This window comes from Eretmochelys imbricata, chromosome 8 (genome assembly GCF_965152235.1).
Source record: "Eretmochelys imbricata isolate rEreImb1 chromosome 8, rEreImb1.hap1, whole genome shotgun sequence".
Classification (NCBI taxonomy): Eukaryota; Metazoa; Chordata; order Testudines; family Cheloniidae; genus Eretmochelys; species Eretmochelys imbricata.
The window spans coordinates 8,690,762-8,702,937 of NC_135579.1; the positions used below are offsets into that span (position 1 = coordinate 8,690,762).

Sequence of the window (12,176 nt, forward strand, 5' to 3'; positions counted from 1 at the left end):
CGACGAGAGGCCATTGTGGCTAGGGCGGCCTGGGGAGGTGGAGGAGTGAAGCAGCTACCGCGGCGGGAGCCAAGCGCCGAGCTTCAGGAGCAGACGGTGAGGGAGGACAGGAGGAGGAGACAGCGGGAGGGGGAAAAGGGGAAACTGCGGCCGGGCGGTTTCTGTAGCCGGGCGGAAGGGGGGCGGAGGGCGAGTCTCCAGGCCTTGGGGCCAGTTGTAGGGGGACTTGAGCCCGAGCCCGCCACCCCGTGCGGGTCCGGCTTGCCGAGCCCGCTCCCCTCAGCGCGGAGCTGTCACCGGAAACTTTCCCTGTTGCCCCTCCTCCGCCGCGTTGCCCGGCGGGCTGCCGCTGGGGCTCGGCCCGAGGCGGTGGCCCTGGAGCTGCCCCGCCGCGGGCCGGGGCTGTGTTTTCGCCAAACGGCCGCCTCTCGCGCCCTCGGCTCGCATCCTCCGTCCTGCTGCGGGCTGCCGCAGAGACGGTCTCAGGTGAATGCCCGCCCGCCATAGCCTCGTGCTGCCGGGGGGGTGCGGGGTGCGCGTTAGTAGCTGGACTATGGGGTGTGGGGAAGGAATCTCCCCCCCCCCCCGATCCCCACGGGTGTAATAAACTCTGTGGGAAATGCATTGTTAATAGGCTTCCCCAGAGAACCCGAGCAGCGTTTATTGCTCAGTGACAGGTCGGGTACTTAAGGACTGTTCCCTGCACTGAGATGTTGGTCGAGTTGTCTTGCTGATGTGCATGGGCCCCGTGGTTTAAAAGGAGCACGTCTTCTCAGGGCAACTGGTGTATTATTGTCAGGATGCCAGTCTGCGTTTCTGGAACATTAAATCGGTATAGAAGCCCCCTGCATCTTGAGCAGCAAACATTGAGTATGACTCAAAAAGAAAAGGAGGACTTGTGGCACCTTAGAGACTAACAAATTTATTTGAGCATAAGCTTTCGTGAGCTACAGCTCACTTCATCGGATGCTTATGCTAAAATAAATTTGTTAGTCGCTAAGGTGCCACAAGTACTCCTTTTCTTTTTGCGAATACAGACTAACACGGATGCTACTCTGAAACCTGTCATTGAGTATGACTGATCTGGAAAAAGGTGTCATCCCAAATAATCAATTGGCAGTGTTGCTCCAAAGTGTAAAAATGTGATTAAAAATTTACCTATCAATATGACTTAAACTTTCTCTTTGCTAAACCAGAATCATTTCACAATCAAGAATTTTTTTTAAAGATCCACTCTTTAAATCTGTTAAATCACTTCATGGCAGTGTAATCTGGTATAGAAAATACATATTTGAGAGCCCTCTCAAGTCTTGCCAGCCCTGGGTTGCTGAGGTCCACCCTGGTGTCACTGGCTATGCTGCTAAAATGTGCTTTAGAGGTAGCTGCTGACGAGCCCTTTGCTTGGAGAATGAGTACAATCACTGCAGCAGTCTAGACGCTTTAGTTGCTAAACGTCTAATCTGAAGATCTTTTGAATCTCTAGGAGTGTATACCATTTCATTCTAATTGCTTGACGTTAATTATTGGTTTCTTGTATTTTATGTACGTTACTTCTGTTTTGTTAGTAGCTGTCATAACTACTAGATTTCAATAGTAGTTCAACTGAATAGATTTCAGGACCATTAAAATCACGTAGTCTGGTCTGGCCTATTGCTACACAGTATACACCAGCAGTGACAGAACTTTACCTTCAGAACTAAGATGCTGTCTCAACTTATTGCTTTTCAAGAACTAATTCACTATCAAGGTTATTAGGTTAAAAACTGCTTATTTTAAAAAGTCTAACATTCCAGGGTGTTCAGAGTCATGATCGGGGCCGGAGTGGGTCTGCAGCCGGGGCCGGGAGCGGGCTTGCGGCGGAGTGTCAGGAGTGGAACTTTGGCTGGGAGTGGGGCTGTAAATGTGGTCGGGAGCAGGGGGCCACGGGTGGGAGCAGGGGGCCATGGGTGAGAAGTGGGGCTGAAGCTGGGGCAGCGGCTGGGAGCGGGGCCACGGGCAGGACTGGAACTGGGGGTCCGCGGTTGGGAATGGAGCTGGAGCCATAGGCGGGAGCTAGTGGCTGGACCTGGGCCTAGGCTAGAGTAGAGCTGGGGGCAGAGCAGACTGGGGACCAATAAAGTTACATGCTAGGGTTAAGTGCATTTATGGTACAAAAAATGATAGTTAAAAACAAAAAAGTGACACTGAGACTTCCTATTTCTTGTCTCGGTGACTTCGTCTTTTCATTTATAACCTTACAAATTTTATCCTAACTACCAGTATTGGAATCTCAGCCTGGGATTTAAAAATCAGGTTATGATCCATGAGAATCTTTGCCCTTCATTGCCAGCAATAAAGATTCTTCAACAAAAAACATAAACATCAATTTTGTAGAAGCGCCTTTCTCCAGACCTGTATTTAGAGTGAAGTACTAACAGTAGTAATTTGGTATGGCAATGAAGTAAGCAGATGTGACTTGAAGATATACAGAAAATGGATCCGTTTAGTAAGAACATGCCACTTTTGCATCGTCACTCTCCTGACTGTAATTACACTTTAAATAGTGCATGTAAGCTAAAATGTATTCACAAGTTTACTGCATCTGACATACTATATTAGCCTTGTGGTTCTGGAACTTTTCTTGTGGTTGCAACTAGTTGGAAAACAAAATAACTTTCAGATTGGACCACCCAGTGTATGTATGCTGCTTTTTTATGCACCATGTGCATATTTATCACTTTTGTATAATCTTTTTTAATTGGTAGTATATAGTAGTGATTCATGAGACGTCAGTTTATGAAGATGTTAGTGAGATTGTCATCACTGTCCACCTTTCATAGTATGAATACCTTAGTTTTCTGTTTCAATATTGATAAGTGTTTCACTAAATAAAATGAGGACACCAGTAACTGAAAACTTCTGTTTTTTTAAATTGAATGTGATGCTAAATTCCAGTGGAGTCCTTTACTTTTCATATCAGTGTTGGGCCTACTGATACTGGTCTACAGTCAGGATGTATGGAATGTGCTTTACATACCCAGGACATATATGATAGGTCAAATAAGCTATTGTCAGTTAAGAGCCTGGTACTTGAGAGTCAAGAAATCTAGTTGACTGACAAAGCTGGTGGTCTCAAACCCTAATCAAACCAGCTTCCAACAGTCAGTAGTTCAGAGAGCCTTTATCCTGGCTTCTAAATCAGCTTAATTTTAGGATTGTTTTATACAGTCAAATTCTGTCAAAATGCCATTTGAGCTCATAGCTTCCTCCTTCCTTTAATGCTTCATCTTTAATGCTATCAGAAAAAAAGTGTTCTTAACTCAAGTTAGCTAGCTCACGGTAAAATCCTGGTAAAGACAAGGCAGTTTGTATTCTTCACTTGCGTTAGCAGGTTGAGTTGAAGCCTGTGAGCGAGCCTAGTCTCTAACTTCACCTACTGATTTGTATGAAAACTACAAACTGCCTTTTCTCTGCTAGAAATTTGCCTCTAGTTATCAATACACCTTTTACTCCTGGGGGAATTCTGTGCCACTGCGCAGTGCAGAATTTTGCAGAAATTAACATGCACGCAGAATTTCCTTTCCCCAAAAGAAATGGGCTGCAGTGCTGCTATCTGCCACTAGGACCCAGCAGAGCTCAGCTGGCACATAGAAGTCACTGCTGGGGAGAGGAAGAGGGAGCTAGAGTGTTCCTGGCAGCTGCAGTTCCCAGCATGCCCTGAGAGAAGGAGAGAGTGGTGCATCGGGCTGTTTCTCCCTCTGGATCCCTGGGCTCTGGGGGGAGGGGAAGGCAGGTGTCCGGGCTGGGGGAGACATGGCTGGGTTCTGGGAAGGAGGGGTGTGGGTATCTGGCAAGGGGCGGCCTTGTGGCTGGGCTCTGAGTGGGAGTGGGTGCGGGTATCTGGGCAAGGGGGACCCATAGGTGGGCTCTGGAGGGGAGGGAGTGTGGGTATCTGGATTAGGCGGCCCCTGCAGCTGGGCTCTGTGGGGGAGTGGGTTTGAGTATATTGGCTGGGGGGGCCATGGCTGGGCTCTGAGGGGTAGAGGTTGTGGGTGTCTGGCCCCCCCGGTTGGGCTTGCAGGGGTGAGGGGGGAGGGAGTGGGGGTAGAGAAACAGGAACCGGGTTGTCATAGGGGTTTCTTTAACTCTCTAATCCTGGGGGAATCTTTGTGTGTGTCTGTATAGTTACCTGTAAAAAAAGTTTGTCCGTATTTTGAAATAAATTTGCAGAACTTGGCAGAATTTTAAAATATTGTGTGTAGAATTTTTAACTTTTTGGTGCAGAATGCCCCCAGGAGTAAGGACCTTTTCTTCCTAGTGAAGATAAGGCCTAAGGAGGGTCTGGCTCCTAATAGCAGCAAACTCTGGCCCGTTTCCTCCTGTCACAGCCTTCTTGTAGTGTGCTGGGAAATTGTCCCATCCCTGTTACCCAGCCAGTTGCTGCAATTAGGACAAGTAGCTGTGATCTTTTCTTTACTTTGGGGTTTAACTTTGTCCTTGTCCAGTGCTAACTTTGCTCACGTCAGTTCTACTCAGTTGCTGACCACAGTTCTGCCACCCGCTCAAATGCTGAAGATTGGTGGGTGATGCTTAAAACCTTGCCTTTCCTCTGGTCTGCAGGGCTTGTCCATGCAGAGATTTAGTGCATGGCAAAATGGAGTATAAATCTACAGCATACCTGCTTGCCGCACACTAATTACCCATGTGGCGACCCTTACTCAGAGAGAATAAGAAAGAGAGGGGACTCCTCAAGGGGATGGGCGGCTGAGAACCTAAAATTTGCAGAATTTTTTTTTTCTCCTGCTAGTAATAGCTCACCTTAACTGATCACTCTCGTTACAGTGTGTATGGTAACACCCATTGTTTCATATTCTCTGTGTATATAAAATCGTCCTACTGTATTTTCCACTGCATGCATCCGATGGAAGTGGGCTGTAGCGCACGAAAGCTTATGCTCAAATAAATTTGTTAGCCTCTAAGGTGCCACAAGTACTTCTGTTCTTTTTGCAAAATAGGGGAGGGAATGATGGAGAGAACAGCAATAAACTGCTTAATTTTAGGGAAGGAATTATGTTATAGGTGCTTGGATACTATGGTGGTGATATTTTAAAGTTTTGACTACTAATCTAATGCCCCCATTATGTAGTTTAAAAAAATTCCCACTTTATAGTTTGTATTCTTTCAGCTATCCCTCCTCAATTTGAAAGTGTGACGAAGATTGTCTTAATCCTCTCCCATAAAACAAAATATAAAACTAATGGTCTGAAAATTAAAATATAGTAAAAATTGGAACTCTGCTTTACAGAGTTCTCAGAACTCACTGGTGTGACTCGGATGTCTGAAAGAGCTTTGGAAGAGGGAGGATTGTTCAAAAAATTCTGAATTTATCAACAATTCTCTTTATGGCTCATTATGAATCTCTCTTTATAACTTTTTTGGAAAGTTAGGCTGTTTCTCCTCTTTATTTATTTAAAGTTTAGTATTCTTACAGTACCTGGATGTAATAAGGTACTCTCTTGAACAGCTCTTTAAATCCTATTAGGCCTGTTCTACAGGGTCGCACACTTTGTTGCTTCGGTGGACTGAGCTCACTGACACACCAGGGTTCTTTGCATCAATCCATTCCCTACACAAACTCCCGGTGTGCACTGTCCTGTCCCCCAATATTTCAGGGACTCCCTGCAGCCCTTCTATCCTCTCCCTCATATCAGGGACTTTGTACCCCCCTCCCACTGCTCCCCCCAACACCAGGAGCTATTGTGCTCCATATTCCTCCTACTCCCATACTTGAGTCTGCCTACCAAGACCTCAGTGTGCCTCCCTTCTCCCCACCTCCACTTCCTTGCCAGGACTCTGTATGATCCCTGTGCCTCTGCCCATTGTCTCCCATTTCCCTCTCCACCATATGGTGCCCCCTATTTCCCCCTTTCCCTCTGTTACATTGCACTCCATATGATTTTAAGAAAATATGCTAATGAGTGTGAATATAGTGTAACTTGGGGAGGGATAGCTCAGTGGTTTGAGCTCTGGCCTGCTAAACCCAGGGTTGTGAGTTCAATCCTTGAGGGGGCCATTTAGGGATCTGGGGCAAAAATTGGGGATTGGTCCTGCTTTGAGCAGGGGGTTGGACTAGATGACCTTCTGAGGTCCCTTCCAACCCTGATATTCTATAGAATATGCTTCATGCAAAAGGTCTCTTGTAAGGTATCATTACAAATCTTATCTGAGTGTGGTCATCCTGCCTCTATAAATGTATCATTCTTGTATCTAAAACTAGAAATATGAAATATAACTTGAGGTCCTATCGTAATTATGCAAAGTGTGGGCCATTAATGGTGGTTTGGAATCTTGATGGCTCCCATCAACTAGTACAATTGGTTGTAAATGGGTCTGTTTACTTGCAAGCCTTTCTGTGAGTCAGGCCAGGAAGAATGAAGGCTTGGGGTCTCACAGGACATGTGACCATGTCAGCTGATACTGGAATCCATCTTAAACCTGGGGCTTTTCCATTTAGAAGGAGGGGTGGAGACCCAGAGAGACAAAAGATTCCCACCTTGTGCAAAGCTGTATAAGGGGGTGGAACAGAACAAAGGAGGTTCCAGTCATGATAAATCCCCTAGTTGCCACCTGAGCTGGAGCTAACAAGAACTGTACCGCGGAGAGGATTGGGCCTAGACTAAGAAGGAATCTAGTCTGTGAAAGAAGTTTATTGGAACATCTCTGAGGGTGAGATTTTATCTGTAATCGGTTTCATAATGTATTAGGCTTAGACTGGCTTGTTTTGTTTTATTTTGCTTGGTAACTTACTTTGTTCTGTCCTCACTTGAAGCCACTTAAATCCTACTTTTTATACTTAATACGATCGCTTTTGTTTATTAATTAACCCAGAGTAAGTAATTAATGCTGGGGGAGCAATCAGCTGGGCATATCTCTCTATCAGTGTTATAGAGGGCGGACAATTTATGAGTTTACCCTGTATGAGCTCTATTCAGAGTAAAACAGATTCATTTGGGCTTTGGATTCCATTGGGAGCTGGGTGTCTGGATGCTAGAGACAGGAGCACTTCTTAAGCTGTTTTCAGTTAAGTCTGCAGCTTTGGGGCACATGGTTCAGACCCTGGGTCTGTGTTGGAGCAGACTCGTGTGTCTGGTTCAACAAGGCAAGGTACTGAAGTCCCAAGATGGCAGGGAAAACAGGCTCAGAGGTAGTCTCAGCACATCAGGTGGCAGTCCCAAGGGGGTTTCTGTGACCCATCCGTCACATCCTCCATACCAGGTCCCTCATTCGCCTCTCCCATGTAAGGAGCTCTGTGTGCTCGCCCTGTTTGCATCTTCTCCTTCACCAGTATTGTTTCTTTCTATCTGGGGGATAAGTCATTCAGGCGGTCAACATTTTAAAATCTTTTGTAACAGAGCTAAAATGAATGATGTTATGCTGGAAGATTTTCATGGCTGTCATCAGCTGGGTTCTTTAATCTGAAGACAGTAGCTGAAGCTAATTGGTCTGCTAATCAGATGCTAGGGGGCTCAATGTATCCTCTAATGGAATTGATCAGATGCTGCATTCAAAAATTATCACATCACAGACAGACAAATGAAAATATCAAAACCAGCAAAAATTATATACTCTGGGTTTTAATATATTTATCACATTTCTGTAGCAATATGGATGGCTCTGAGCTTAACCTTACTTCATGGAGACTGCCATCTTTCCTGTGACAGAGAAAAGTTTTCACAATGATTTCAACTGGAAAAGCACTCTACTTTTGCTGGCTTTATATAAATGTATTGTTTTATATACTTGTTTGTTTATAAAGAAAATATAAACAGTGGATTTAAACAATTGAAAGCAAAAACTCCAAATATACACAAACATTTAAAATACGTGATGAAACATTCCCAAAACAGTGCTTAAAAGTGAGTGCTTTTCTATTAAAACCAAGAGAAAAGTAATTATCTTCATTATCTATTCTGTCAGCCTCAGTGAATTAAGTATTTTGACATTTTTTAAATGTTAACTGGAATGTTAATTTTTTTTAAAAGGCCAGTTCCAGTGGCTTTAAATCTTGAAAAGATCGTTGATTTTTTGCTTTAATGTATTTCTATTTCAGCAAATGAAACTAGGTTGCAGAGTCAAACACTTGAAAGTTAGAAAATGGCCAAATTTATGGTGACTTATGAAACCTTAATTTGACCCCCAGGTGCATCCAGCCTGTTCACTGAATGGGAGGAAGGGTCTATGGAAAAAAATTGTGTGATAATGTAATTAAAGATCATAATGCATATACACAAGGGAGCTGAATTAAGGTTTTTATGGGCAACTGTAAATGTGGCATTTTTAAACATTTTCACAGCGCTTGAAACTTTGCAGCCTAACTAACATTCTTTTAACATTTTTTTGTATGTAATTTCCTAGGTGTGCTTTCTTAAAGAGAGATGTAAAACCAATTTTTTAATGGTTTTCAGAGTAGCAGCCCTGTTTGTCTGTATCTGCAAAAAGAACAGGAGTACTTGTGGCACCTTAGAGACTAGCAGATTTATTGGAGCACAAGCTTTCGTGAGCTACAGCCCACTTCATCAGATGTCTAGAATGGAACATATAGTAAGAAGATATATATACATACAGAGAACATGAAAAGGTGGAAGTTGCCATACCAACTCTAAGAGGCTAATTAATTAAGATGAGCTATTATCAGCAGGAGGAAAAAAACCTTTTGTAGTGATAATCAAGATGGCCCATTTCAGACAGTTGACAAGAAGGTATGAGGATACTTAACATGGGGAAATAGATTCAATTTGTGTAATGACCCAGCCACTCCCAGTCTCTATTCAAGTCCAAGTTAATGGTATCTAGTTGCAAATTAATACTAGTTCAACAGTTTCTTGTTGGAGTCTGTTCTTAAAGCTTTTCTGTTGCAAAATTGTCACCTTCAGCCTCTCTGGTCATTCAATAACAGACTTAAAGTGTTCTCCTGCTGGTTTTTGAATGTTATGATTCCTGTGTCCATTCACTCCCCTGCTTAGAGACTGCCCGGTTTGGCCAATGCACATGACAGAGGGGCATTGCTGGCACATGATGGCATATATCACATTGGTAGATGTGCAGGTGAATGAGCCCTGGATGGTGTGGCTGATAGTAGGTCCTGTGATGGTGTCCCTTGAATAGATATTTGAGTTAATTGGGGATTGGTCCTGCTTTGAGCAGGGGGTTGGACTAGATGACCTCCTGAGGTCCCTTCCAACCCTGATATTCTATGATTCTATGATATGTGGACAGGGCCGGCATCGGGCCCCGTTGCAAGGATAGGTTCCTGGGTTAGTGTTTTTGTTGTGTGGTGTGTGGTTGCAGGTGAGTATTTGCTTCAGGTTGGGAGACTGAGGGATCATCTTTCAAAAGTGGGGTGCTAATAAGCAGTGGTCACATAAACACCACCCTATACTGGAAACCTACTGACTGCTATACTTACCTACATGCCTCCTTGATGATGTGCTGGAGAGGTTTTAGTTGGGTCTGTAGGTGACGGCTAGTGGTGTTCTGTTACTTTCTTTGTTGGGCCAGTCTTGTAGTAAGTGACTTCTCGGTACCCTTCTGGCTCTGTCAATCTGTTTCTTCCCTTCACGAGGTGGGTATTGCAGTTTTAAGAACACTTGATAGAGATTCTGTCAGTGTTTGTCTCTGTCTGAGGGATTGGAGCAAATGCGGTGGTATCTTAGAGCTTGGCTGTAGACAATGGATTGTATGATGTGGTCTGGATGAAAGCTGGAAGCATGTAGGTAAGTATAGCGGTCAGTAGGTTTCCAGTATTAGGGTGGTGTTTATGTGACCATTGCTTATTAGCACTGTAGTGTCTAGGAAGTGGACCTCTTCTGTGGACTGGTCTAGGCTGAGGTTGATGGTAGGGTGGAAATCATTGAAATCTTGGTGGAATTCCTCAAGAGCCTCCTTCCCATGGGTCCAGATGATGAAGATGTCATCAGTGTAGCGGAAGTAGAGTAGGGGCATAAGGGGACAAGAGCTGAGGAAGCGTTGTTCTAAGTCAGCCATAAAAATGTTAACATATTGAGGGGCCAAGGGGGTACACATAGCAGTCCCACTGACTTGAAGGTATAAATTGTCCCCAGATCTGAAATAGTTGTGGGTGTGTACAAAGTTCAGCCACCAGGTTTCCCGTGATGGTAACGGGGATGCTATTCCTGATGGTTTGTAGTCCATCTTTGTGTGGAATGTGGGTGTAGAGGGCTTCTACATCCATAGTGGCTAGGATGGTGTTTTCTGGAAGATCATCAAAGGATTATGGTTTCCTCAGGAAGTCAGTGGTGTCTCGAAGATAGCTGGCTGGTAGCATAGGGCCTGAGGAGAGTCTACATAACCAGATAATCCTGCTGTCAGCGTGCCAATGCCTGAGATGATCGGGCATCCAGGCTTCCCAGTTTTATGGATTTTGGGTAGCAGGTAGAATACCCCTGGCTGGGGCTCTAGGGGTGTGTCAGTGTAGATTTATTCCTGTGCTTCTTTAGGGAGTTTCTTGAGCAGATGGTGTAGTTTCTTTTGGTAATCCTCAGTGGGGTCAGATGGTAATGGCCTCTAGAATGTGGTGTCAGAGAGTTGTCTAGCAGACCTCTTGTTCATATTCCGACCTATTCATGATGACGACAGCACCTCCTTTGTCAGCCTTTTTGATTATGATGTCAGAGTTGTTTCTGAGGCTGTGGATGACATTGTGTTCTGCACGGCTGAGGTTATGGGGCAAGCGATGCTGCTTTTCCACAATTTCAGCTTGTGCACATCGATGGAAGCACTCTGTGTAGAAGTCCAGTCTGTTTCGACCTTCAGGAGGAGTCCACTCAGAATCCTTCTTTTTGTAGTGTTGGTAGGAAGCTTCCTGCTTGTTAATATGCTGTTCAGTGGTGTGTTGGAAATATTCCTTGAGTCAGAGATGTCGAAAGTAGGATTCTAGGTCACCGCAGAACTGCATCATGTTTGTGTGGGTGGTGGGGCTGAAGGAGAGACCTGAGATAGGACAGACTCTTCTGTCGGGCTAAGAGGATAGCTGGATAGATTAACAATATTGTTAGGTGAGTTAAGGGAAGCACTGTTGTGGTCCCTTGTGGTATGTAGGAGTTTAGATAGTTTAGTGTCCTTTTTCCTCTGTAGAGATGCAAAATGTGTGTTGTAAATGGCTTGTCTAGTTTTTGTAAAGTGCAGCCACAAGAGAGTTTATGTGGAAGGCTGATTTTTTAAGAGAGTTTCTAGTTTTGAGAGTTCATTCTTAATCTTCTCTTGTTTTGCTGTATAGGATGTTGATCAGGTGGTTCTGCAGTTTGTTTGAGTGTGTGTGGCATAATCTCTCGCTATAATCTGTGTGATATGTTGATTGTAATGGCTTTTTACCTTCAGTCCTTTTGGTATTATGTCCATTTGTTTGCATTTGGAAAGGAAGATGATCAAGCGTTCTTAAAACTGCAATACCCACCTGGTGAAGTGAAGAAACAGATTGACAGAGCCAGAAGGGTACCGAGAAGTCACCTACTACAAGACTGGCCCAACAAAGAAAGTAACAGAATGCCACTAGCTGTCACCTACAGCCCCCAACTAAAACCTCTCCAGCGCATCATCAAGGATCTACAACGGGGTGGGCAAACTACGGCTCGCAGGCCAGATACGACCTGCGAGCCATTTTAAGCTGGCCTGCGAGCCACACCACGTGGCTCGACCCTGCTCCGGCGCTCCAGCTGGGACTCTGGGTTGGGTCTGCACCACCCGGCTTGGCCCCGCTCTGGCACTCCGGCCGAAGTGCTGGGTCGGGGGCCGCAAAACGCAGCTCTCAGAAGCCGTGGCGTGGCTCCACTCTGGCTCCTACGTGCTCCAATGGGAGCTGCAGGGGCGGTGCCTGCGGATGGGGCAGCATGCAGAACCGCCTGGCCACGTCTCCGTGTAGGAGCCGGAGAAGGGACATGCCACTGCCTCCGGGAGCCACTTGAGGTAAGCACCGCTCGAAGCCTGCATCTCTCAGCCTTGCCCCATGCCCCAGCCCCCTGCCCCAGTCCTGATCCTCCTCCTGCTCTCCACTATCCTCAATCCCAGCCCACATCATCCTCCTGCACCCCAAAGCCCTGATCCCCACCCCAGAGCCCGCACCCCCTCCCCCACCCCAACCCCAATTTTGTGAGTATTCATGGCCCGTCATACAATTTGTA

At 45.5% G+C, this 12,176-nt stretch overlaps 1 protein-coding gene across 4 annotated transcripts in view; it reads left to right on the forward strand.

Moving 5' to 3' along the window:
* The window catches only part of MAPK9 (mitogen-activated protein kinase 9), a 79,467-nt gene continuing 67,291 nt past the window's right edge, over positions 1-12,176 (forward strand). For 3 of the 4 annotated variants that reach the window (XR_013346867.1, XM_077824307.1, XM_077824310.1), the window contains exon 1: positions 1-96. The gene's annotated coding sequence lies outside the window, so the exon portion shown is untranslated. Of the gene's footprint in view, positions 97-382; positions 487-12,176 lie in introns of those variants that run through there. The other variant, XM_077824308.1, reaches the window with a different exon arrangement.